Source organism: Marmota flaviventris, chromosome 16 (assembly GCF_047511675.1).
Source record: "Marmota flaviventris isolate mMarFla1 chromosome 16, mMarFla1.hap1, whole genome shotgun sequence".
In the NCBI taxonomy this organism is placed as follows: domain Eukaryota; kingdom Metazoa; phylum Chordata; class Mammalia; order Rodentia; family Sciuridae; genus Marmota; species Marmota flaviventris.
Genome location: NC_092513.1, coordinates 74,374,117 through 74,398,656, shown reverse-complemented (window position 1 = coordinate 74,398,656; position 24,540 = coordinate 74,374,117). Strand labels below are relative to the sequence as shown.

At 38.5% G+C, this 24,540-nt stretch overlaps 1 non-coding gene and 1 pseudogene across 1 annotated transcript; both read right to left on the bottom strand.

Annotated features, from left to right (window-relative positions):
• Positions 1-4,345: 4,345 nt before the first annotated feature.
• Positions 4,346-4,449, bottom strand: LOC114104772 (U6 spliceosomal RNA). The gene has a single exon (XR_003584891.1). It is a non-coding gene; the product is annotated as a U6 spliceosomal RNA (small nuclear RNA).
• A 14,769-nt stretch (positions 4,450-19,218) lies between these two features.
• LOC114104766 (LYR motif-containing protein 4 pseudogene) lies at positions 19,219-19,578 on the bottom strand (annotated as a pseudogene).
• Between the last annotated feature and the right edge of the window lie 4,962 nt (positions 19,579-24,540).

Below are 24,540 nucleotides of genomic sequence, written 5' to 3'. Positions count from 1 at the left end.
AAGTATGAATGTATGGGATCCCATCCAGTGAGGTTCCAATGATTGAGGATGCAGCTCCCAAAGTAAGACTGTGTCACCCAAATGAAGAGTGTCCAGTTCAGTTTGTGGTTGTGCTGAGATTGAGGCAATGGATGGCACAGGAAGGCACTGGTCTGCGTGTTCCCTTAGGAGTTTGTGTAGAAGTGTGAGATAAGGCAAGAATGACATAAGGGGAGGAGGAGTGACTGGAAAGCTTTGGTTGATTAAGAAAGGGTGCCCAGGGCTGAGGTTGTGCCTCGGTGGTAGTGTGCTCGCCTAGCACATGTGAGGCCCTGGGTTCTATCCTCAGCACCACATAGAAATAAATAAATAAAAGTATTATGTTCAACTACAACTAAAAAATAAATATTTAAAAAGAGGGGGTGCCCACAGAGTAGCTCAAATGGGGCTAAGGCCTGAGGGGTCTCTAGGGGATGCTCAAATTCAGGTGAGGGCCAACAGCAGTAGATTGGGCCAGGAGAGCCTGAGTTCAATAGAAAGTTTAGTGAGATGATCCTTGAGAATGCCATTAGTCCTCTCAACCTTACCCAAGGATTGGGGTCAGTATGGGATGTGGAGCCTCCAAGTGATGTTGAGGCCTTTGGAGACTAGTTGAACAAACTGAGAAGTGAAGGCCAGACCATTGTCTGACTGGATGGAGGCGGGAACTGGAAATGATCTGCTCAATGAGGATGGAGGTGATGGTGTCAGAAGTTTCCCTGGAGGTAGGGAAGGCTTCTTATCCAATCTGAAAAAGTATCAACCAAAGTAAGTAGGTAGCGAAGCTTTTTGTGCCTGGGATATGAGTGAAGTCAATCTGCCAGTCTTCGTCTGGCTGGTGGCCCCTCATCTGATGCATGGGGATTTTAAGTTTGATGTCCCCTTGTGGGGATACTATAGAGCAGACAGAACAAGGGGAGTGGACCTGCTGGAGAGTATTCTCATTCCTGGGAAGTAAAAGAGGGGTTGCAAAAACTGGAAAAAGGGGTTGGGGGCCAATATGAATGTCCATTAATAAACTATAAGCTTGCTGTTTAGGAAGGGCAATTTGATCCCCCAGGATGATCCCCCAGCCATCATCCCCAAAATGGTCATCTTGGGTTTTTAGGTCCTGTCATTCCTGTGGGGAATAGTTAGGTTTAATTGTGGTGGACAGAAATAGGATAGGGGCTGCTAAGAATTTTGCCATTAGTTCTCATGCTATAGAGTCTGCTTTGTTGTTGCCTATAGCTATTGGGTCAGAGGAATTTTGATGTCCTCTGCAGTGTATGATGGCCACTCATGATGGCAGTAGTGCCTCTAACAGTTTGGAAATCAGAGAGGCATTGACCATTGGTGATCCCTTTGTGGTCAAGAATCCATGTTCCTTCCAAATAGTCAAATAGGAATGAGAAATTAGGAAGGCATATTTGGAGTCTGTGTATACGCTAACCTGTTTATCTTTGGATAGAGTGAGAGCTCTGATAAGTGCAAAAACTTCAGCCTTCTGGGAGGTGGATCCCTTCAGGAAGGCAGCTGGCTTGTAGAACAGAGGTAGAGGTGACTACAGCATATGTGGCCCTATGTTGTCCATCACAACCCATCACCAAACTGCCATCCACAAAAATGGTTAAGTCAGGTGAGGAAAGTGGGTAATCAAAGAGGTTCTCATGGGGTGATCATAAGGGCCTCCAGTACCTGTGGACAGGAATGGTTAGCACTCAAAGGGAATGGGGATAGTGGAAAGAGTGTGGCAGGATTGAGGGAAGAAGAAGTACAGAGGGTAATCGTGGAATTCTTTATAAAGAGAAGGTGAAATTCTTAAATTCGTGAAGGGCCCAAGAGGGGAAGAGATTTTCGATTTAAGAGATTCTGTAGAAAAGGGGAGGAAGCAGGGTGGGTCAAGGAGAGCTACGGGAATGTGATGTCTCTGCCCACCACATGGGGAATTCTAAAGTAAATGTCACCAATGAGAGTAGACCTTGTGCCACAGAGCTGCCCTATCACTGGTGTGGGCCATCCAAGAGCAAGGTAACCTGAGCTCCATAGTTCAGATGAAACTGAAGGAATTAGCCACTGGAGGCTCTTAGCTAACCACACTCCTTGCAGCTAGCAACCCTTATGTGAGGGATCTGAGGTGTACATCTCTGTCACAAGTTGTTTGTGTTTTTTCTGACTGAATTGTTACCTATAACAATTATCAAGCTTTTGTCACATACATTTTTTCTTCTTTATTTTAAAGAAAAGTTTATTGAAAATATGAAAAACAATTCCCAAAGATTGACTTTTCCAGAAAACTATAGCTATACATTGCATTGCATTCATCATATTAAAACATTCATTAGCCACAAATACAAAAATTATTAAGAAGCTACCACTGTTCAACAATTTGAGCAACAAGAAAGGAACAACATGATGACCTGCAAAGGATGGGCTACTTAAGTACCTTTTAAAATTTGTTCTTTTTAGTTATACATGACTATTATACATACATATTATACATACATGGAATATAACTTCCCATTCTTGTGGTTGTACATGATATGGAATTACTCTGGTCATGTATTCATATATGAACATAGGAAAGTTCTGTCCAATGCATTCTACTGTCTGTTTTCCATCTTCCCTCCCTTCCCTTCATTCCCCTTTGTCTAATCCAATGAACATCTATTCTTCCCCACATTGTGTGTTAGCATCTGCATATTAGAGAAAACATTCAGCCTTTAGATTTTTGGGATTGACTTATTTCACTTACTATGATAGTCTCCAGTTCCATCCATTTACTGGCAAATGCCATAATTTAATTCTTTATAGCTGAGTAATATTCCACTGTGTATACACACAACATTTTCTTTATTCATTATTCTGTTGAAGAGCATCTAGTCTAGTTCCATAGCTTAGCTATTGTGAATTGAGCTCCCATAAATATTGATATGGTTGCATCCCTATAGTATGCTTAAGTCCTTTGGGTATAAACCAAAGAGTAGGATAACTGGGTCAAATGGTGGTTCCATTCTAAGTTTCCTGAGGAATCTCCATACTGATTTCCATAGTGATTACACCAGTTTGCAGTTTCACCAACAAAATGTAGTCCCCACATCCTTGCCAACATTTATTGTTGCTTATATTCTTAATAATTGTCATTCTCAGTGGAGTGAGATGAAATCCCAGTATAGTTTTAATTTGTATTTCTCTAATTGCTAGAGATATTGAACAATTTTTCATATATTTGTTGACTGATCGTATTTCTTCTGTGATGTGTCTGTTCAGTTCCTTTGTCCATTTATGAATTGGGTTATTTGGATTTTGGTTTTTTCTTTCTTTCTTTTTTATGTTTTTGAATTCTTTATATATCCTGGGGACTAATGCTCTGAGGTGCAGATGGAAAAGATTTTCTCCCATTTATAGTCTCTCTCTTCACATTCTTGATTGTTTCCTTTGCTGTAAAGAAGCTTTTTAGTTTAATACCATCCATTTATTGATTCTCGATTTTATTTCTTGTGTCATAGGGGTCTTGTTGAAGAATTCAATTCCTAAGTTGACATCATGGAGATTTGGACCTACTTTTGCTTCTAATAAGTGCAGAATCTCTGGTCTAATGCCCAGGCCCTTGATCCACTTTGAGTTTTGTGCAGGGAGGAGATAGGGAGTTTAATTTCATGTAATTCTATTTCATATGGATTCCCAGTTTTCCTAGCACCATTTGTTGAATAGGCTATCTTTTCTCCAACATGCGTTTATGGCACCTTTGTCTAGAATGAGATAACTGTATTTATGTGGGTTTCTCTCTGTCTTCTATTCTATACCATTTGTCTTCATGTCTGCTTTGGTGCCAATACCATGCAGTTTATTATACTAGTATATTTAAGATCTGGTATTGTGATGCCTCCTGCTTCACTTTTCTCACAAAAGATTGCTTTGGCTGTTCTGGGCCTCTTATTTTTCCAAATGAATTTCATGACTGCTATTTATATGAGGAACATCATTGGAATTTTAATAGGAATTGCATTAAATCTGTATAGCGCTTTTGGTAGTATGGCCATTTTTTAATAACTTTTTTTCATTGTAGATGGACACAATATGTTCATTTTATTTATTTATTTTTATGTGGTGCTGAGGATCAAACCCAGTGCCTTATTCGTGCAAGGCAAGTACTCTGCCACTGAGCTACAATCCCAGCCCCAGTATGGCCATTTTGACAATTTTTTGTTAATGCTGCCTATCCAAAAACATGGGAGATCTTTCCATCTTCTACAGCCTCCTTCAATTTCTTTCTTTAGTGTTCTATAGTTTTCACTGTAGAACACTTTCACCTCTTTTGTTAGATTGATTCCCAAATAGTTTTTGAAAAAATACAGAATGCTTCACAAATTTGCATGTCATCTTTGCGCAGGGCCCATGCTAATATCCGTTTCATTCCAATATTAGCATATGTACTGCTGAAGCGAGCAAAAGCACCTTAAAAAAAAAAAAGGAGCACAAATGAATGTGTTCAGTTATATACACTAAATTTAAATTGAATACGTGACACTAGGAATCACAGTATTTTGTCACATGGCATTAACACATATTACAAAAGTACATGGTTCAGGGAAGAGAACCACCAGTGCTCAATAGAAGCTTTGTCAACTAGGTAATAAAACCCTCTACAGCATGTCTCTCTGTTGTCCACTGTTGAATATACTTTGAAATGAAAAAGTAAGAAAACAAAAAAAAATGAGTTATAACCCTTTTACTTTCTCTGGCTAAAATCAAACAGAAACAAACATCAATTCTGTTATTCACCAACATCTTCAAAGCATATAACTTACATAAGAGAAGGACTAAGAACAAAACCCATTTTTATCCAAACATAAGTGAGAATGCTCCTCACACAGCCTTCCAATGGTGTAGGAAGAGCCATTTCCTAATTACTGGCACCAAAAGTAGTTGCTGAAATCTTTACCAGATACCTCAGGAAATGTGAGTGGTTCAGTGATAAAGCAAGACTCATTTCATCCAGGGTGTGTAGACCGGCATCATTTCATTTTGTACAAATAGTCTCACTATATGTCCCAGGTCCATAAACCTAACACAGGTGAGTATCAGGATGATAGGTGGGGATTTCAGCATGCTGAAATACAGAAGAGCCAAGTTCCCAAAATCATATTGAACTAGCCCTGTCACAACTTCATTAACAGCATACTCCTCATTATCTATGCTTCTTAGAGATTTCTTCTAATTTGCACAATCCTCTAAAATGGAGTCCACATTCTTGGCAGGAAGAACAGAGCTGTTTTTGTCTGGTAATCATCATTCAGACATGGTTTTAGCTCTTTAGGAATCTTCAACACTACTCATGAATGTAATTTTATTTTTTTTTTTAATTTTTATTGTTGGTTGTTCAAAACATCACATAGTTCTTGATATATCATATTTCACACTTTGATTCAAGTGGGTTAAAAATGACAAAATCATAGAATTTGCAGGGAAATGGATGGCATTAGAGCAGATTATGCTAAGTGAAGCTAGTCAATCCCTAAAAAACAAATGCCAAATGTCTTCTTTGATATAAGGAGAGTAACTAAGAACAGAGTAGGGACGAAGAACATGTAATTTTATTTTTAACAGTAGGATCTACCTGGGCTTTTTTTTCTTCCAAGGATTCTGAGGTGTCTCACTGGTACCATCACTTTTTCTGTTTCCAGGTGTTTTCTATCTGTTCCATTTTGCTTTCATACCAACATTCTTCCTGTGGCATATCAGATCACTGAGGCAGCTCCTCTCATCTTGCCCTCTTATGTTCTGTTCCTGATTGGTGTTTTGAAGTTCTCGCTGTTTCTGAAATTCATTGCTCATGTGTTTGAATAATCTGTACTCTGGACCCCATTCACCCCATTTTTATGCCAACCACCATAATGTATAGAGCATTTCACTTGATTGTCCTTCAGGGCAGCCTTTATAGACTTTGCTTCATAAAGAAAAGGCCCAGCACTCACTCTCCTGGAATTTAGCCTTTTGGTCCTGCTTGGGTTCTATTTATATAGATTCACTGCCTCCCACCACAACCACCTCCTCTCTATCCCACCTAGCCTCACAACAGACATGCTGTCAGGCACTGCACTCTCTATATCCTGGGCCCAATTTGCCAACATCCACAGAATCACAGCCCCAGGACCCCCACTGCCGCTGCTCAGCATATAAATATTTTCATTTGTAATGTCCTCCCATAATTTCTTCTAGTATATTTGATACTTCATTGTGATTCATTTTTATGGTAGAATCGTGAATATAGGTGATAGAGACATAAATGTAATACTTTCTAAATAGATATTCCCCTGTTCCAACAGCCTTTAAAAGCCTTCCCACTATTTGCCATGCTAACTTAATCTCGTAACACCATAGACTGCATTTTTCCACACCAAAGTCACAGAGTGACATAAAAAAATAAAAACAAAAGGAAATCACAACTTGCAAAATGCACCCTAATTCACAAAAGAGATAAACTCCATCAAATCAAAACTATAATATCATCACAGATTCTGTAAGTCCAGACTCTTACTCCCAGCTCTGTCAGACAACTTTGTTTTTTATCAAAAGATAAAATTTCAACATATTTAATTAAATGATGTATTTGCAATTAATCAGGTATCATCTCATCTTAAAATAACAGATGTGTTAATTAAACTGGATATAGCAGAACCGTCCATTTTTATAAGGTAGCTTTAGCAGGAACAAGGAAATATCACAATACAAAAAGCAGATTGCTTAATGTTAGTTACTTCCCTTGTGAGGGTTAAAGCAGAAGGGACTTCCTTATGTCTAAAACCAACCTGTTTGGGGATTTGACTATCATCCCTCCTGATTTCCAAAACTAAATGACTTAGTTTGGATTGGTGCACTGGAACTTCAGCAAGAGTGACTTCATTTTGGTTTGGTCTGTTGGGATTTAGTGCAGGAGCTCAATCCAATCTAGTTACCACCTGTAAGTATCATTTAATATTTATGAGACTAAAAACTAAGCAAAGAAAAGAAACTTGAATATTATAAAAATGAGACTCCGAATTGTTATATACCTAGTTTATAAATTCTGAGTAATCCCTATCAATACCATCCTATAACTAACTCTACCACCTAGACCTGCACTAACAACCCCCCTCCACACATACATACTGTCCTAAGATGACCCACACTTTTCTTTTTGGCATACATACTCCCTGACTGCAGCAAGGAAGAACTCAATCTGTCTTTAACTATAGGGGTGTTCTTGGGCAATGGCTCTGTCAATTTTTTGAACTATAAATTTATATCTAAAAACAAAAAGATTACTACTTCAATAAACTGGAAAAGGTAAAAATTCATTAAAACAAAGAAAAAAGACAAGAAGCAGTAAATAGAATACAGACCCAGAAGCAGTGCAGGATGGTTCTACTTATACTGTAAAAACAGAAGGAAGACTTTCTTACTCATGGTGGTAAAACAAAGAACAGAAGCAGCCCAGGCAACAAATATCTTTTACCTTAATATAAGACAAGCAGTCCAATTTAAAAAATGGACAAGAGTTCTGAACAGGCACATCACCAGAGAATGTATACAAGTAGCAAGTAAGCATATGAATGACATATAGTACCATTAGTCATCAAATTTAAACCACAAGGAAATACCTCTAAATATCCACCAAATAGCTAAAATTAAAGTAATGATGTCAGGCACTGCACTCTCTAACCAAGAGCAGGTGAGGGTAAAGAGCAATTGGAAATCTAATTACTAATGGCAAACAAATGGTACATGTCTTTAGAAGGCAATGTGGCAGCTTCTTGTAAAGTTAAATATTCACTTATCATATGACCTACAAATTTCACTTCTAGATATACGTGTAGGAGAACTGAAAGCTCAAAGATTACTCAAACATCCATAGAAACATTATGCCTAATAACTCGAAACTACAAACAATTCAAATGTCCATCAACTAGTGAATGAATAAACTGGGATGTCATAGAATACTGCTGATAGTTTTTAAAAAGGTCTTACTGTGCTATATGATGCCTGTTAACAATATGGATGAATCACATTGGACAGGAGAAAGATAATATTCTATACTATTCCATTTGTATGATGTTCTGGAAAAGGCCACCTTGTAAAGTACAGAAAACAGACTAGTAGTTTCCAGAAGCAGTGGTGGAAATAAGGAAATTAACTACTAACAGCAACAAGGAAGCTTCCTGTAGTGATGGAAATGCTCTATATCATGGTTGTGGTGATTATATAACTACCTATATACCTTTGTCAAACTTCTCAAATTGCACACTTAAAATACTGAACTTGTATATACTCAATGGAATATTACCCAGTAATAAAAGAGAATAAAATTATGGCACTTGCAGATAAATGAATGGAGTTGGAGAATATTATGCTAAGCAAAGAAAATCAATCTCAAAAAACTAAAGGCCAAATGTTTTCTCTGATTAGTGGCTGCTGATCTATGATTGGGGGGGGGGCAAGAATGGGAAGAATGGAGGAACTTTGGATTGAGCAAAGGGGAGGGTGGTGAGGGGTTATGGTGGTAGGAAAAATGGTGGAATGAGATGGACATCATTATCCTAGGTACATGAATGACTATACAAATGGTACATCTCTACACCGTGTATAGCCACAGAATTGAAATGTTGCACTCTGTTTGTGTACAATGTATTGAAATGCATTCTGCTATCATGTACAACTAAGTAGAACAAATTTTTAAAAATAGTGAACTTATGGGATATAGAGTGTATAAAGTAAAGCCAAATTTTTTTAAAAAATGATATGTTTTAACTAACAAAATTGCATATCCTTGGGCCCAACAATTCCATTTCATGAACGATTCTACAGATAGATTTACACATGTAAAAATAACGTGCCAACAAGCATATCACAGTATTGATTGTGATGCCTCACTAAAGGGGAACTGAGTAATTAGGGAGTATGGGAGAGTCTCTTTGCTTTTCACTTTGGGATTTTGAATCCTATTAATATATTCGTTATTTAGTAAAAACAAAAACTATTTTTAAGCAGTTTCCATTGTTTCAGTGACAGATGCTGATGGTCTGGCCATGGTGTCTTTCATTTAGGTCAGCTTCATATTTATCTCCTGGCTCCAAGCAGGTCATTCCCCCTCTTACTTCTGTATCTGTGAAATACCTTCATTGTTAGAACCTTTTCACCATCAAATACCAGGGCACTTTAGGCCGCTTTGTTTCTGGAACTTTGAATCCTTTGTTCTGAACTCTAGGTTGAAGGCACTCAAAGAGCAAGTAGGGTCAAGTTATGTCATCTTTGCCACTTCAAGGCCTGGCCCACAGTTGGTGTCAGGGTTGCTATTTGACTAAGTTACCACCAGATGGCGGCATGGCTCTGTTCCTAAGAGACCAGGTTAGGACACTAGATCTGTCCAATATGGAAGCCATTAGTCCCGTAATGTCTATTGAGCAGTTGCATTGTGGCTAGTCCTAATTAAAATTGTTTTCCATGTAAAACACATGTGTTTTGAAGACTTAATATGAAAGAGGAGCATAAGATACCTCATTAAAAATGCCAATATTACAGTGACGCAGGCACATCAATGTTTATAGCAGCTCAACTCAATGGTTTAACTATGGAATCAAACTAGATGCCTGCCCTTCAGCAGATGAATGGATAAAGAAAACATGGTATATATACATATGGAATATTACTTAGCCATAAAGAAGAATGGAATTTGGGAATTTGCCAGTAAATGAATAGAACTGGAGACTATCATGTTAAGCGAAATAAACTAATTCCAAAAAATCAAAGGCCAAATATTCTGATATGTGGATGCTAACACATACTAAGAGTGGGGGAGGGAAGAAGAGAAGTTCATTGGATTAGACAAAGGAGAATGAAGGGAAGGAAGAGGAGATGGGAATAGGAAAGACAACAGAATGAATTGGATATAACTTTCCTATATTCATAGATGACCAGTGAACATCATATACAACCACAAGAATGAGGTCCTAATTAGAATAAGTTATACTGCATATATGCGTAATACGTCAAAATACACTCTACTATCATATGTATCTAAAAAGAACAAACTTTAAAAAGAATGTCAATATTGATTACATGTTGAAACTAATATTTTGTATATATTGGGTTAAATATATTAAAATTATTTTCACCTGCTTTCTTTTTACTTTTTAGTGTGACTGTCAGAACATTTACATTTACACATGGGGATCAATTAGATTTCCACTAGACAGCACTCTGATAGGCCTTCTGTAAAACCTCCCAACAGAATCAGCCTGAGCCAAAGATTTTATGTTCCAGCCTCTATTCCAAGATGCAGAGCCATGGAACATGGATGCCATAGTGTTAACCAGGGGGAGGTTCCTTGTTCTTGTCTCCTCAAAGGAAAACCTTTAGACAAGAGACACACATAAAAAGCATAAAAAATTCAATAATGAAATGAATGTGTGCTCTTGGAGCAGGTCTTCCAAACAGAAGAAGTGGCCTCATGCTTGCTGGTTTTTAATAACCTGCTTGGGACCCTCCCATCTCATGAATTATTCTTTGGGGTAGTTAACATTTTCCCCCACCATGGAAGAGGGCCTTAGTGCTCTGCACATGTTCCAAAGATGAAAAGTCCCTTGGGCTGATTACACCCATTTCTCAGTTTTAAGGTGTTATGTGGTCAAAAGGAAGTGGGGCTTTTTGTCACTAATGTGGAGTGATCTTATGTCGCTCAAGATGGTGTGAGCCTATTGTCCCTTCCCCATTCTTCTGCTCACATCTATTTACCTACTCAACATTAGAACTACCTCCCGCCCCCAAACATAGCAGAGCCAGTCCCAGAGGGAGAGATCACAGCAAGGCCCTGAAAGCAACAAGGGGAGCCGCTGACCATCTGACTGCTCCTCCCCTTGTCTCAGAACTACCTGAGGAGAGACAGCTTATATTGGGTTTCGAGGGGATGATGGCCAGCATCTCTTTGGGAGTTCTTCCTGCCCGGGGGAGTTCAAGCCACCCTAAAACTTATAATCTCAGATAATTAGTAACAAAGCACAAATACTTATATTTATAGAATACGAAGCCCCTGATAGATCTAGTCCACATGGGTTCTGGAACTAGACAAGGGAAAATGGCTCCAGTGGTTTATTTAAGGGGTACATCAAAGGCAGGGACAAAGTTTCAAGGGTGGAGTCTTGATTCGTGATGTCTTGTTGTCAGAATGTTGATTGACATCTTGGCAGGTCACACCCATCTCAGGTGCTGTGTAGGCCATTGCAGAGCCAGAAAGAGATTCACATTGTTCCTGGGCAATTGACCGAGGAAATGTCCACTAGCCATTCCCAGACACCAGATGTCTCTTGTCTATCTACGAGGCTTCCATACATGGTAACCCACATGCAACCCATGGATGGCTCCTGACAATTGGGAGCTAGTAGGGCCAGCCACCAGCATCACTTCACCAGGATTCTCTCACTGGCCCTTCCATCAACCCAACTTCAATGAAGAAACTGAGAATCAGAGCAGTGGAGTAATTTCACTGTATGGGTGAGGAGTAGAGATGTAACTGGAAGTCACATGACTAACTGTGTATCCTTTTCTTCCTTTGCATCATACTGTCCTCCAAACTGAGACTTCCTGGGCGGGGAAAGGAAGCATCTTCCCATGTCTATACTTGTTGGAAATGTGAACAAACACAGAAGAAAATTTGACAAAATCCAATCCATTCCTTATTTTCATGAACTCTTGGAAAACTGTGAATAGAAAACAACTTTTCAACCTGTAAAACCTATGGTCGACATCATACTAAATGAAAAATATTCTCTGTAGAAACAACACAAGGCTCTCCACTCTCTCCAATTCTGTCCAACACTACTTCTATTCAACATGGAATTGGTATACAGTAGAATAAATGCAAATAAATAAATAAGTAAAATGCATACATAATGGAATGAAGTTAAAATGTGTTTAATGCATGAGTAGCATAATCATCTATGTGGAAAACAATGGTCAGGTCTAATGAAATAAGTTTAACAAGTTTGTAAGGAAACAAAATTGATATAAAAAATCAATATTTTCTTTATAAAAGAAAATTTTTTAAAAAATCAAAATTTAAAAGAAAATAACACAATATCACCAAAATTATGGAATTCTGAGGAATAAATATTATAAAATCTTGCAAAACCTGGAAAATATAAAACATTGTTGAGAGGCTTTTTTTGTTCTTGCTTTCTTTATATTTATTATTTTTAGTGCATTATTATACATAACAGTGGGGCTGAGAGGTATTTTTAAAGGCCCTTGAAAAGGAAGAGGAAGACTAAATGTTAAAATGACAATTCTTCTCAAATTAACCCTGTATGATAATACACCAATCAAAATATCAGAAATATTAACCACTTTGGAAAGTAATATGGAGACTCCTCAAAAAAGTAGGAGTGGATCCTTCATAGCTTTCCCACTCCTTGGTATTTATCCAGAAGAACTAAAATTAGCATACTATAGTGATACTACATGCCGATGTTTACAGCAGGGCAATTCACAATAGCTAAGTTATGGAGCCAGCTTAGGTGTTCCTCAATAGATGATGGATAAAGAAAATCCTGTATACACACACAATGGAGTTTTATTCAGCCAGAAAAAAAAAAAAAGAATGAGATTATGGCATTTGATGGCAAATGGATGTAATTGGAGACCATCATGCTAAGTGAACTAAGCCAGATCCAGAATGTCAATGTCAAATGTTTTCTCTCATATGTGGAAGCTGGAGAGAAATAAGGAATTTTTCTAAAAAGGGGATCTCATGAGAATAGAAGGGAGAACAATGGAGTAGAGGAAGGGGATGATCAAGAGGAGGAAGGAGGGATGGGAAAGGGGAGGAACTATTGCTATGAGCATTTATGAATATATCACAATAAATCTCACTTTTACATACAACTATAATGTACCAATTTTTAAAATAAATTAATAGAAGGAAGACCAATAGAAGAAGGGGATCAGGGGGAAGGTCGAGGGGAGAGAAAGGGGTAATACTGGGAACTGAAATGGAGCCCATCATGTTTTATGTATTTATGAAATATTTCAAAATAAAAATAAATAAATATTTTAAAAGCATCTGGGAATGGTGGTGCATGCTGGTAATCCCTGCTACTTGGAAGCTGAGGTAGGAGAATCACTTGAGACCAGAAGCTCAAGACCAGCCTGGGCAACACAGAAAATAAAAAACATATTTTAACAAAAACTAATAATAAGTAGAACTTAGAATTGTTAAAACAATTTCAAAAAGGAATAAAGCAGAAGCTTACTATTAAGATAAGAACTGTGTGGTTTCTACAGAGAGATAAACATACATAGATCAATAAAACAGAACAGAAAATCTATAAATAGACCCCAAATCTGCCCAACTGATTTTTAAAAAAATATTTTATAGTTATAGTTGGACACAAAATTTTGTTTATTTTTTTAATGTGATGCTGAGGATTGAACCTACTGCCTATCATGTGAGAGGCAAGTGCCCCACCACTGAGCTACAACTCCAGCCCCCTGCCCAATTGATTTTTGACAAAGGTGCAAAAATAACTCAATGACAGAAAGATGGCCTTTATTAACTGGTGCCAGGACATACCTCAAAGTATATATTATTACATTTATATAAAACTCTAGATAATACTAACTAATCAATAGTTATTGAAGAGAGAGGTAATTGTCTGAGCAGAGTAGGGCAGGAAACAGTTTACAAAGGTGATGGATGTGCTTACCATTCTGACTATAGTGATGGTTCAATGGATATATACATGTCAAAATCTACCAAATTGTTCACTTTCAACATGTGTGTTTACTGTATGTCAATTATACCTCAATACAGTTGGTTCTTTAAAAGTGGAGCAGTCTCTGAGATATGTGAGACAATATTGAATGGGTTAGCTTATATACAAATCATGAGACAGATGAGACATTTGACGTTCTTATGGACAAGATTTACCCAAACCAGTGAAATATATCTATCTTCAAGTCCAAGATAGTCTGGACAATGAGGTACGTAATACACAGGCCAACGAGAGACCCTAGAGAAAGCATGGGAGACATTGGGAAAAGCTTACAAGAGATCAAAGGCAGTTCCATTCTTGCATCCTGTGGCCAGTAAGGTGTGTTCCCTTGTCATTGTCTATGTTCATAGGTGTGCCACACACAATGCCAAGCCATTGAGGCCATTTATTGTTGCCTTCTGCAAGAATATGCCTGTAGCAGTCCAGGGTATGTGTCCACACACATTAGGGTAACACTGCAGTCTTCTTATGGGAACAAAGTTTTGATGAAGTTAACCTGCCACTGTGCAGGTTGTCCCCTCGAGCTATCTATCCCATCACATGAGGCCTTAACCTTGACTACTTTATTGAACAGGTAGAATAAGAGATAGATACACATATGATGTCTGAGTATCTTGGTGAAAATCCCTTCTTCTTTGTTATGGTCCAGAGAGTTTTCTTTTTCTTGTGATCCACCTTCTATACAGCCAGTGGCCACATCTTCAGCTAGACATCTTCAGATATCTTACTTGGATAGTTGCCTGCTTCCTATTTGCCTGGCAGAGGAGCATGGCTGTGCACTTGCCCTACAGTCAGTTCCAACCCTGGCAGTGGTTTCCATATCTTTCTATACCTCTATCTCCTTCCATAGCTGTGATCAAGACCATAAGGCAACTCATTTATTGCCCTACTGCTGCCACAGGACCCACTCAAACCTATCTGGACAACTGAAAACATCCAATCATAGGGTTGGTATTGGACAAAAGTCTGGTAATTGTTCCACAATTATTTTTGCTTGAGAAAAGTCCTTAAGGTGCTCAAGTTCCCAGTACCACCATAATTTCCCTTTTAACTAAATCACAAAATGATTTTTAACATTTGTGCTAAGTGTGGAATAGAGGGCTGCCAATATCCAACCTTACCAAGAAGGTCCATGACTGCTTGGAAGTGGAGAATATTTGTACTTTCTTTATAACATCAGTATTCAACCAGATAACCCCCAAGTACTTGGCAGGTAGCCCAGGTCCTTATAATTTCTAAAAGCTGATGGCCCCATTGTCTGTCTTAGAGATATGCCTCCACTGTTTGAGCTGCCTCTTCTAGGTGGGGAAAAACACAGAAATTCACATCATTAATATAGTGAAACATTGATATCATGTCAGGTTTTGTCCACTAGGCCAGAGCTGCCACCAGCATCCCATGACATATATAGTAAATATCCTTGGGGAATAACACTGGAAGTCCATTGTTGACCTTCTCTCATGAAAGCATACTGCTCCTGGCTTTGCCTATTGGACTCCTGGTGTTTCCTTCGCTCTCTCTTTCTTCCCCTTTTCCTTTAGGGATAATACACTCTAGAACTACATCAAATAATGAAGAAATTCTTTAGGCCAAAGGGAAATAATACCATGCAGAAACTCAATTCTGCAGGAAGAAATTTTTAAAAACCAGATAAAGTCTCTTAGAAAGACAAAGAGTGTTGTTTCAGTGGATCCCCTAGGAAGCAAATGGTAAGATAGGAGTACAAGAGATTTATTGAGGGTAATGTACACAAAAGTTAAAAAGTAGGCCAGAATTAGGCAGAGGAAGCCTTCAGACCACCATGTAAACAGAAACATCTGTGAAAGGCATAGGGAAAGCAGGATTTGGCAGGGAGAGCTCACAAAATCTTAGCCAACCCAACAGGGAACCCTGTGACAAAGAAAGCCCATTAAAAGAGAGCTGCACCATATTGAACTTGTCAAGTCCTGGTGAGCCTGCCATGCTCATTCATGTGCTGGGGACTGCCTGGGGAATCAGAGCCTCAGTTCTCAAACTGAAGCAGATTGTGAAGGTACTACAGCTTCGGAATCTCAAGGAGCAGCACTTATTGTAGGTGAATAGCAAGCTTTTTCTTAAAGGGAACTCTGAGCCCATGAGCCCCTCAACTGTTTAAAGTGAAAATAACAATGTAAAATGGGAGCTTTAGTATATGGAGAAATACATTGTAACAGCAACAGCACCAGTATGAGGGAGAAGAAACAGAGCCAGGCTGTTGTAAAGCTCATTCATCACCCACGAAGTCACAGGATACATTTTAGAGGTAGACAATGATTAGCTGAAGTTACTGAAATCTTCTGAGCCCTGATCTCTAAACAGACTGGCCTCAGGACTCCTTTAGATACTTAAAAATTACTGGGAAAACAAAAGGCTTCTATTTGGGAAGGTTAAATCTATTAATATTTTCCATGTTAGAAATTAAAGCAAAAATCTTATTTAAAACAATAAACTTACTAAATGTTAAGATAACATGTTATGAAAAACTATTCTATTACTCAAATATGGGAAAAAAAGTGGCATTTATTTTATGCCACTTTTAAGCAACAATAGACTTAAAATAGAAAAATAGACTTAAATTAAAATTTAAAACTTTTGTATATCAAAGGATATTATCCAGAAAGTGAATGACAACCTACAGAATGGGAGTAAATATTTTCAAATTATATATCCAATAAAGCTCTAAACTATTCAGAATATCTAAAGAACTCAACACTAAAACAGCAAAAAAAGACAAACTACCAAAGTTTTTAAATGGTAAAGGACTTACTAGAAGGCAACAAACACATGAAGAGATGCTTGACACTCTGATTTGTTAGGGAAATGCAAAAAAAAAAAAAAAAAAAAACTCACAATCTATTACCACTTCACTCTTTCTAAGAAGGCTATACTAAAAAATGGAATTAAGAAATGTTGGGGATTTGGAGATACTAAAACTCTTATACAATGTGGGCTAAATGTAAATGGCTTGTGTGGGCTGAAATGTAAATGTTTCAGCCATTATGGAAAAGTGGGTGGTGATTACTCAAAAAATTAAATATATATCTAAAGGAGGTTATGTAATTCAGCTAAATATTGGTAAAATCAGTGTCTAAACCTGGCATATTGACACTGCTCATATTGACACTGATGCGTATTTCTCTGCTTTACTATCATAAAGACATAGCTGTGCTTCTTCAATAATCCAAACATATCTGTAACTTATATTTGAAATTCATTTAATACATTTGTGCTAATTTCCTTTGATAGATAGTAACACATATGAATGAAAATCAAAGGTCTTATTAAAATATAAATACATTTTTATTTCCTGTGATCAGATTGAATATATAGAATATGGATAAAATAAATTTACAGAACAGGGGCCAATATTAGGGTAGCAATGGAAAAAATCACATCAATTTCTTCCAAATACACCCATTACAGAAATTATGTATAATATTGGGATTTGCTCTAAATATAATACATGTAATTTAAGTAAGTGATAAAATATTTTATGGTACAAACTAAATCATTGGAGAAGATATAATCATCATCTTTATTACTATTTTAGAAATTTTAATGATAATGTGATTCAGGAATGACACTAAAATACAAGTATGCAAAATGGAAAATAGTTATAGTATTACCATATGACATAGCGAATTCTTCTCCTTAGTATTGTATAAGAATTGAAAATAGGCACTCAAATATAATTACATGCATGTTCATCTGCAACACTACCAATAGTAGTCAAAAAGCCCAAATACCAGTTAATAAATGAATGAATAAACAAATTCTAGTGAATGTTTGATGAAATATTGTAATAAACTAGTGATGCATGTTACTATGTGAATGAACCTTGAAAACATTTGTGCTAAATGAAAGAAACCAGGCACAAAATGTCATGCATTTTATGACTCCATTTATATGAATTACTTAGAATAAGAAAATTCATATAGGGAGAAAGCTGATTGGTGGTCCCCAAAGGATGGGAGAGAGATGAATGTGTAACAACTGCTTCATGAGTACAGGTTTGCAAATTACATATCTGGTAAAGCTCTAAGCTGTCTAGAATATTTAAGAAACTTTTTAAGGACATCTTGGAACTAGATAGAGGTAGTCACTACACAATATTATGAAAGTACCATCAACGAATTACTTTATTTTAAAATGGTTAATTTTTTTTTGGCAGAAACTATAAAATTTATATGAGCCTATTCAAACCATAACACATGAATCTTTTTAAAAATATTTACTTTTTAGTTTTTTTAGGTGAACATGATATCTTTATTTTATTTTTATGTGGTGCTGAGGATCGAACTCAGTGTCTCATGCATGCCAGGGGAGCGCGCTACCACTTGAGCCACATCCCCAACCCATGAATCTTGAATCCACTTAACATTGTACACAAAAGGGAATGAGAAATCACTAAATAGGGTCTGGGCCCTATATAAGCTTCCCAGAAGTCAAGTAACTTATTTAATATGCTGCTTCTAGATGTTTGGAAAGAATATATTTTCCAGGATAAAGGTATACAACTGATAATCTTTATAAGCTGTAACATACTCAAAGAGCAGTGGTTCCTCAAACTGATTAAATATTGAAAACATTAGGAGATTTTTAAGAATATATATTAACTCTTGTCTCGCCTCTCATTTACCAAGTCAGAATCCTCAGGGAGGGAAGTGCTGAGAGATTTGTCTGTTAACAAGGCTCCATTTCTCCAATCAATCCTGACTGTCAGCCACAGTGCTATAAGCTACAATTCCCTCTCTTTCAGGGTCCAGGCACCACACTGGGGACTGTCAGCAGGAAGAATCTGATGCACAAGGGGTGGGGAGGGGCTTGCTGCCAATCCTTAGCTCACACTCTGGCTGGGCTGCAAAGTTCTCCATCTCTGGGTGTATATTCATATGTCTGCCACCTTTTGTCACCGCATTGGGCACAGGTGTAAATTACAGGTTACATCCTGTTTCTCATCACCCTGACCTACTCCCAACTCCCCACACAAAGGGAGTTTTCAGCTCAAGGTGGGACCCTGCCCATGAAGTGAATGTGCGTTATCTTACTGGTTTATTTGGCACAAAACAAAAGGTAGACAATTTGGTTTATTGTCAAGGACCAAGAAAAACAAAGTCTGTATATGTTCTATACAAATGGTGATGAGCTACAAGATGAGATGGGATGGAGACGAGACACAATAATACACAGCATTATTCTGATGACCTCCCAGCCCTTCATTCAAACACATGAACCAAGAAGGCACAACCATGCTTTTTCACTAAGGCTAAAACAGAAATGGAAACATGACTCAGTTTATCCGCTTCCCCAGGGCAGGCAAAGTGAAAGGGAATTTTCAGCTGGCATTGGGAGCCCCCAGCCTGCCACAGAATGGATGCTGGAGGTTCCCAGCCCCCTAGGTCCTTGGCTTCTCTTGTTTCTTAATGACAAGCTTGTCAGTTGAATAGAGTTGGCCAATGTGAACTGTCAACAAATTATTTCAAGGTCTCTTTTGGCTTTATTCACTAGATTTTGAATTTCTACAGGATCCTTTACATTTTTTTCCTCTGAAGGCATCTCTTATGCTCCCAACAGTATACATTATGTAATTATAGGCATTGAAATACTTGCCCTCTCTCAGCATTGCCTGATACAGATCTAACACTTGTATACAGCTTGAGGCTCCCATTTTAGAAAAAGGATCAAAAAAAAAAAAAAAACCCAAACACCAAACCAACCCCAAATAGGTCCTCTTTGTAGAGGTCTTCAGTTTAACTCAACCCAAATTTCAGCCTATACAAAAATCATGAATGAAATAGCACCAGTCTTTGCCAGTAGGTCAGCCCTCGGCCTAGGTGAGCACACCACTGCAGCTGGCGTCCAGCATCCCATGCCTCTCTCCATTTCATTTTTAAAAAGGCAATAAAGGCATCTAAACTAGAAAAATACAAATAAAAGTATCCTTATTTGAAAATGATGTCCTATATAGAATCCCAAAGAATTTATATACAAAAAAAAAAATCAGATAAAACAAAACCTCCTAGAACTAATGTATAAGTTTAGTAATGTCACAAGATAAAAGATTAACCCATAAAAATCAATTATAGATAATAGTTCTGGAATGATGTCAGCAAGATGGCAGATTAGGTGCTTTTTACCATCATTCCCCAATAAAAGCATCAATTTTGACAATTTCCCAAGGACAAGAGTACTTTTGTGGGAGTGTGGGAATCCAGTGAAGCAATTCCAGCCTACTACTATGGCCAAAAATCCAAGAATAGGTGAATTGAAAAGGGTAAGAAGAGTTTCACTTTATTCATGTCACCCCTCTATGTGGTGCAAAGATCAATGTCAAGAGACCCCCTTGGCCTATAATTTTATCTAGGGGGATGAAAATTAAAGCTTAGTGAATGATCACCTGGCTACCTCAGCCACATATGACACTGCCCAAAAGGCCCATTTCTTTTCTCACATCACTCAGAATACTGAAGTGATTGGTATATATGTATGGCTGGGAAAGGCTGGTAGCAGAGAAGAGGGGTCAGACTCTACTAACTACTCCCTAAGTTCCATCAAGTTGATTTCTTGGGATGGCTCTTGGGATGCCTCATCTGTGGATCTTCCCCAGCTGGCCCACAGGTGCCCTCAAATGCTCTATGTGCCTCAACTCACCTTTCCCCAGGCCAGCTCCATGAACACATAATGGCAAGTGCAAGAAATTCACACAAACAGATAGGACAACTCTGGAAGACTAGAAGAATTCAAACAAACTTGAGCAAACTAGGACATGACCCTAGGGAAAACAAATAGGAGGCTCAGCACAAAGCCTGCATTTGCAGGATCAGAAGAAGAGAAACATTCATATAATGCCCTCATCCCATGACAGAACAAGAGGTGTGAAACAGACACTTCCACAGATGTGAGAGACATCTCAGAATACCTAGCAGGGATATATGGTGAAGGCATTTCTCTCTCAAAAGGAGTAAAGGCTATTTTTTCAAATGCAAAGATAGCAACAGGAGAATTCAAGGAATTTACACATACACACACACACACACACACACACACACACACACACACGATGAAACTAGATACCATCACAGGAACATAAAATTTTAGGAACCACCTCCAAAGAAATACAGATTTAAACGAAAAAAAAATTTTTTTTTTTGTCTAACTGACAAAAAAATTCAAAATAAGTATTTTAAGAAAGCTCAGTGGGCTACAAAAGAACTCAAAACAAAATAAGAAAAACAAAACGTGAATAAAACTAGAAATTCAATTAAAAGACAGAAAACATTTAAAAAGCCAAACAGAAATTCTAGAGCTACAGAACAGAACAAATGAAGTAAAAGACTTAATACAGAGCATCAAGATCAGGCCTGGCCAGGAAAAGGGAAAAAAATCTATGAACACCAAGGCAGGTCACTTGAAAAAATTCAGACAAAAGAAAACAAATGAAGAAAGTTTAAGGATATATGGGATACTATCAAGAGAGCTAACATTCACAATTTGAGAGTCATAGAAAGAAAAGAGACAAAGAGGCAGAAGGCTTATCAGGAGAGACATGAACATCCAAATATATGATATTCAAAGTCTTCAATATTTCATCAAAACATATCATAATGAAACTGTTAAAAAATAAACCAAAGAGCATCTTGAAACATTTGTAATCCTAGCAACTTGGGAGGCTGAGGCAGGAGAATCGCAAGTTTCAGGCCAAAATCAGAACCTTAGAAAGGCCCTAAAGCAATTCAGTGAGACCCTCTCAAAATAAAAATTAAAAGGGCTGGGGATGTGGCTCCGTGGTACAGAGCCCCTGGGTTCAAACTAGTAACTGCTAAGAGCCAAGTATATGATGCATGGCATTTTTGGTCGAAAGGTGACGCCAGCTAGCCATTGAGATGATATGATTATGTTAAGATTTGCATTTATATGGATATTGGACTCCTGCTGTTCACCTAGGCCGGCTACGGGACTCCTGGAGAGTTTCCATTGGTTGGGGAAGTACAGTAGGAGGGAGTTCCGGGGGAGGAGCACTCTCTGCGGTCCGGGAGGAGGCCGCGTGGGTGGAAAAAATCTCTGCCCGGGCGGTACCGGACATTGGCGGCAGTTTCAAAAAATAAACTTTGTTCCTGCTTGAGTGGCTCGTGATTTTGTGCCCAGCCAGACTGCGGCAACTGGCGGCCCGCACGGGGAACGCCTGAAGCTTGGAGGTGAGTAAAATTGCTCGCCCCTGAGGGAAGGCAACAAAATGGGTGACCATTTCAAAAAACAATGTGTTCTCGTTTTGATTTATCTTGTTTTTGTTTCAAGCTGCCTATCCCTAGAATTTTCTCAGGCAAATTGGGAAAAATGGTTGGCTCAAGGTTTGAAGTTGTTCGGCCCTAAGAAAGAGAAAATTGATACAACTATTCTTTGTTCGGTTTTTGTTTCATTCTGTTTCGGTTTTGTTTTATGCTATCTTATTGGGTTGCGTTACCTTTATAGTAGATTAGAAACTAGTAAAAAACAAACCGAAAGACTGTTAAGTAAATTGTTAGAGGTCCAGACTATGGTAGAAAACATGTTAGGTCAAGCGAAAGAGAAGGTCTCTCAAGCTAGTCAGACAGAGGAAGATTTGAAGAAAGAAAGCTTAGAGGAAAAACAACCATCAGGCGGGGAATTACAACAGGAGGCTGCTACTAACCCCGTTCTATCACCAGAGGGCGTAATTCAACCAACAGCTCCATCTACAGCTGAGCGGCCCTCAACTCCCATAGTTGATGGACGGAATCCTGAGGCAGGACCCCAAAGATTAGCATGCCCTGTACTTGAGCAGGCAGGAGGCAACGAATTCACCGTGCTCTAGATTTCAAAACAGTGAAGCAATTAAAGGAGGCTGTAACAACCTACGGGTCACAAGCACCCTTCACTGTGAGCATGGTCGAACCCATTACCAACTTAGACATGACGCCAGCAGATTGGGCTAACGTGTCGATCTGTGCTAAATGGAGGACAATATTTGTTATGGAAGGTTGCCAATGAGGAATTTTGCATGGAAACAGCTAGGCGAAATGCAGCAGCCAGTTACCCTCAAAGAAATCTAGATATGTTATTAGGAAAAGGACCTTATGAAGGTCAACGGCAACAAATTGAATATGATCCTGGCGTATACGCACAAATTGCTGCAGACGCAGTTAGGGCATGGAAAACTTTACAGGGGCATGGAGATTTACAAGGACAATTATCTAAGGTAATACAAGGAGCTAATGAACCTTACGCTGAATTTGTAGATTGGCTTATTCAGACAGCATCTAGAGTATTTGGAGATACAGAACAGGCAATGCCATTTATAAAACAACTGGCTTATGACCAAGCAAATCGTTGCTGCAGAGAGGTCATCAGACCATGGAAACATGAAGATTTAAACACATATATTAAATTATGTAGAGACATTAATGAACAAGGGCAAGTCTTAGCAGCAGTACAACAGGCTTTAGATGCCAGGCCAAAAACATGCTATAATTGTGATCAAACAGGACATTTTAAAAGGAGTTGCCCCATAGGAGGAGGGTTTAACAAGGCTAGGTATCAAAGGAATAGAATACCGGGTATTTGCCCACGATGCCGTAGAGGGAAACATTGGGCTAATGAATGCTGTTCTCAAACCACCATAGAAGGTATTCCGTTTTCAAAAAACAGACAAGGACCAAGTGTTTACCCACGATATCGTGGAAAAAGACATCAGGCTCCATTGCCAAAAAACGGACTGGAGGGCCCAATGCTCCGGGGCCCAAAACCACAAATATACGGGGCAATGGAGGAACCCAGCAGCACCATCAAGGTAGTGCCCAGGACGCATTATCCATTAAATCCCTCATCAGACAAACTAGAGGGAGCGCAGGGTTGGACATCTGCGCCTCTGCCAGAGCAGTACTAACTCCAGAGATGGGAGTTCAAATCATTCCCACAGGAGTAAAAGGACCTCTTCCCCAAGGAACAGTAGGCTTATTATTGGGACGCAGTTCTTCAACACTAAAAGGACTTATGATAAGTCCTGGGGTAATTGATCCCGATTATGAGGGTGAAATAAAAATTATAGCTAGTTCTCCAAGAGGTATATCAGTAATTTCACCAGGAGATAGAATAGCACAGTTATTAATAATACCCAGCCTACATGACAAATTTTCCAGTCGTACTGTAGAAAGAGGTTCCAAGGGATTAGGCTCCACAGGTGTAGATTGGGCTATGCTGTCTTTAAATCTAGATTCTCGCCCCATGCTAAAACTAAATATTCAAGGACATGACTTTATTGGGCTACTGGACACAGGTGCTGACCTTAGCATAATATCTCGTCAAGAATGGCCAAAACACTGGCCATTACAACAAGCCACTCAAACGCTTCGAGGCCTAGGAGTGGCAACTAATCCCCATAGAAGTGCAATGGTATTAGATTGGAAGGATCCTGAAGGATGTGAAGGAACTATACAGCCCTATGTATTGGATCATCTTCCTATAAATTTATGGGGACGAGATGTCCTAGATCAATTAGGTTTGACATTAACAAATAACATCAATCCTAATGCGCCCACTACTAGGGCTAGACAAGGCTTTAGGAAAGAAGAAAGATTAAGAGAACAAGAACAAGGTATGACAGCACCAATTCAAATAGATCGAGAAACAAATAGACATGGATTGGGTTTTCAAAAAGGGCCACTGAGACAATCAAAATTACTCGGAAATCAGAAAGACCAGT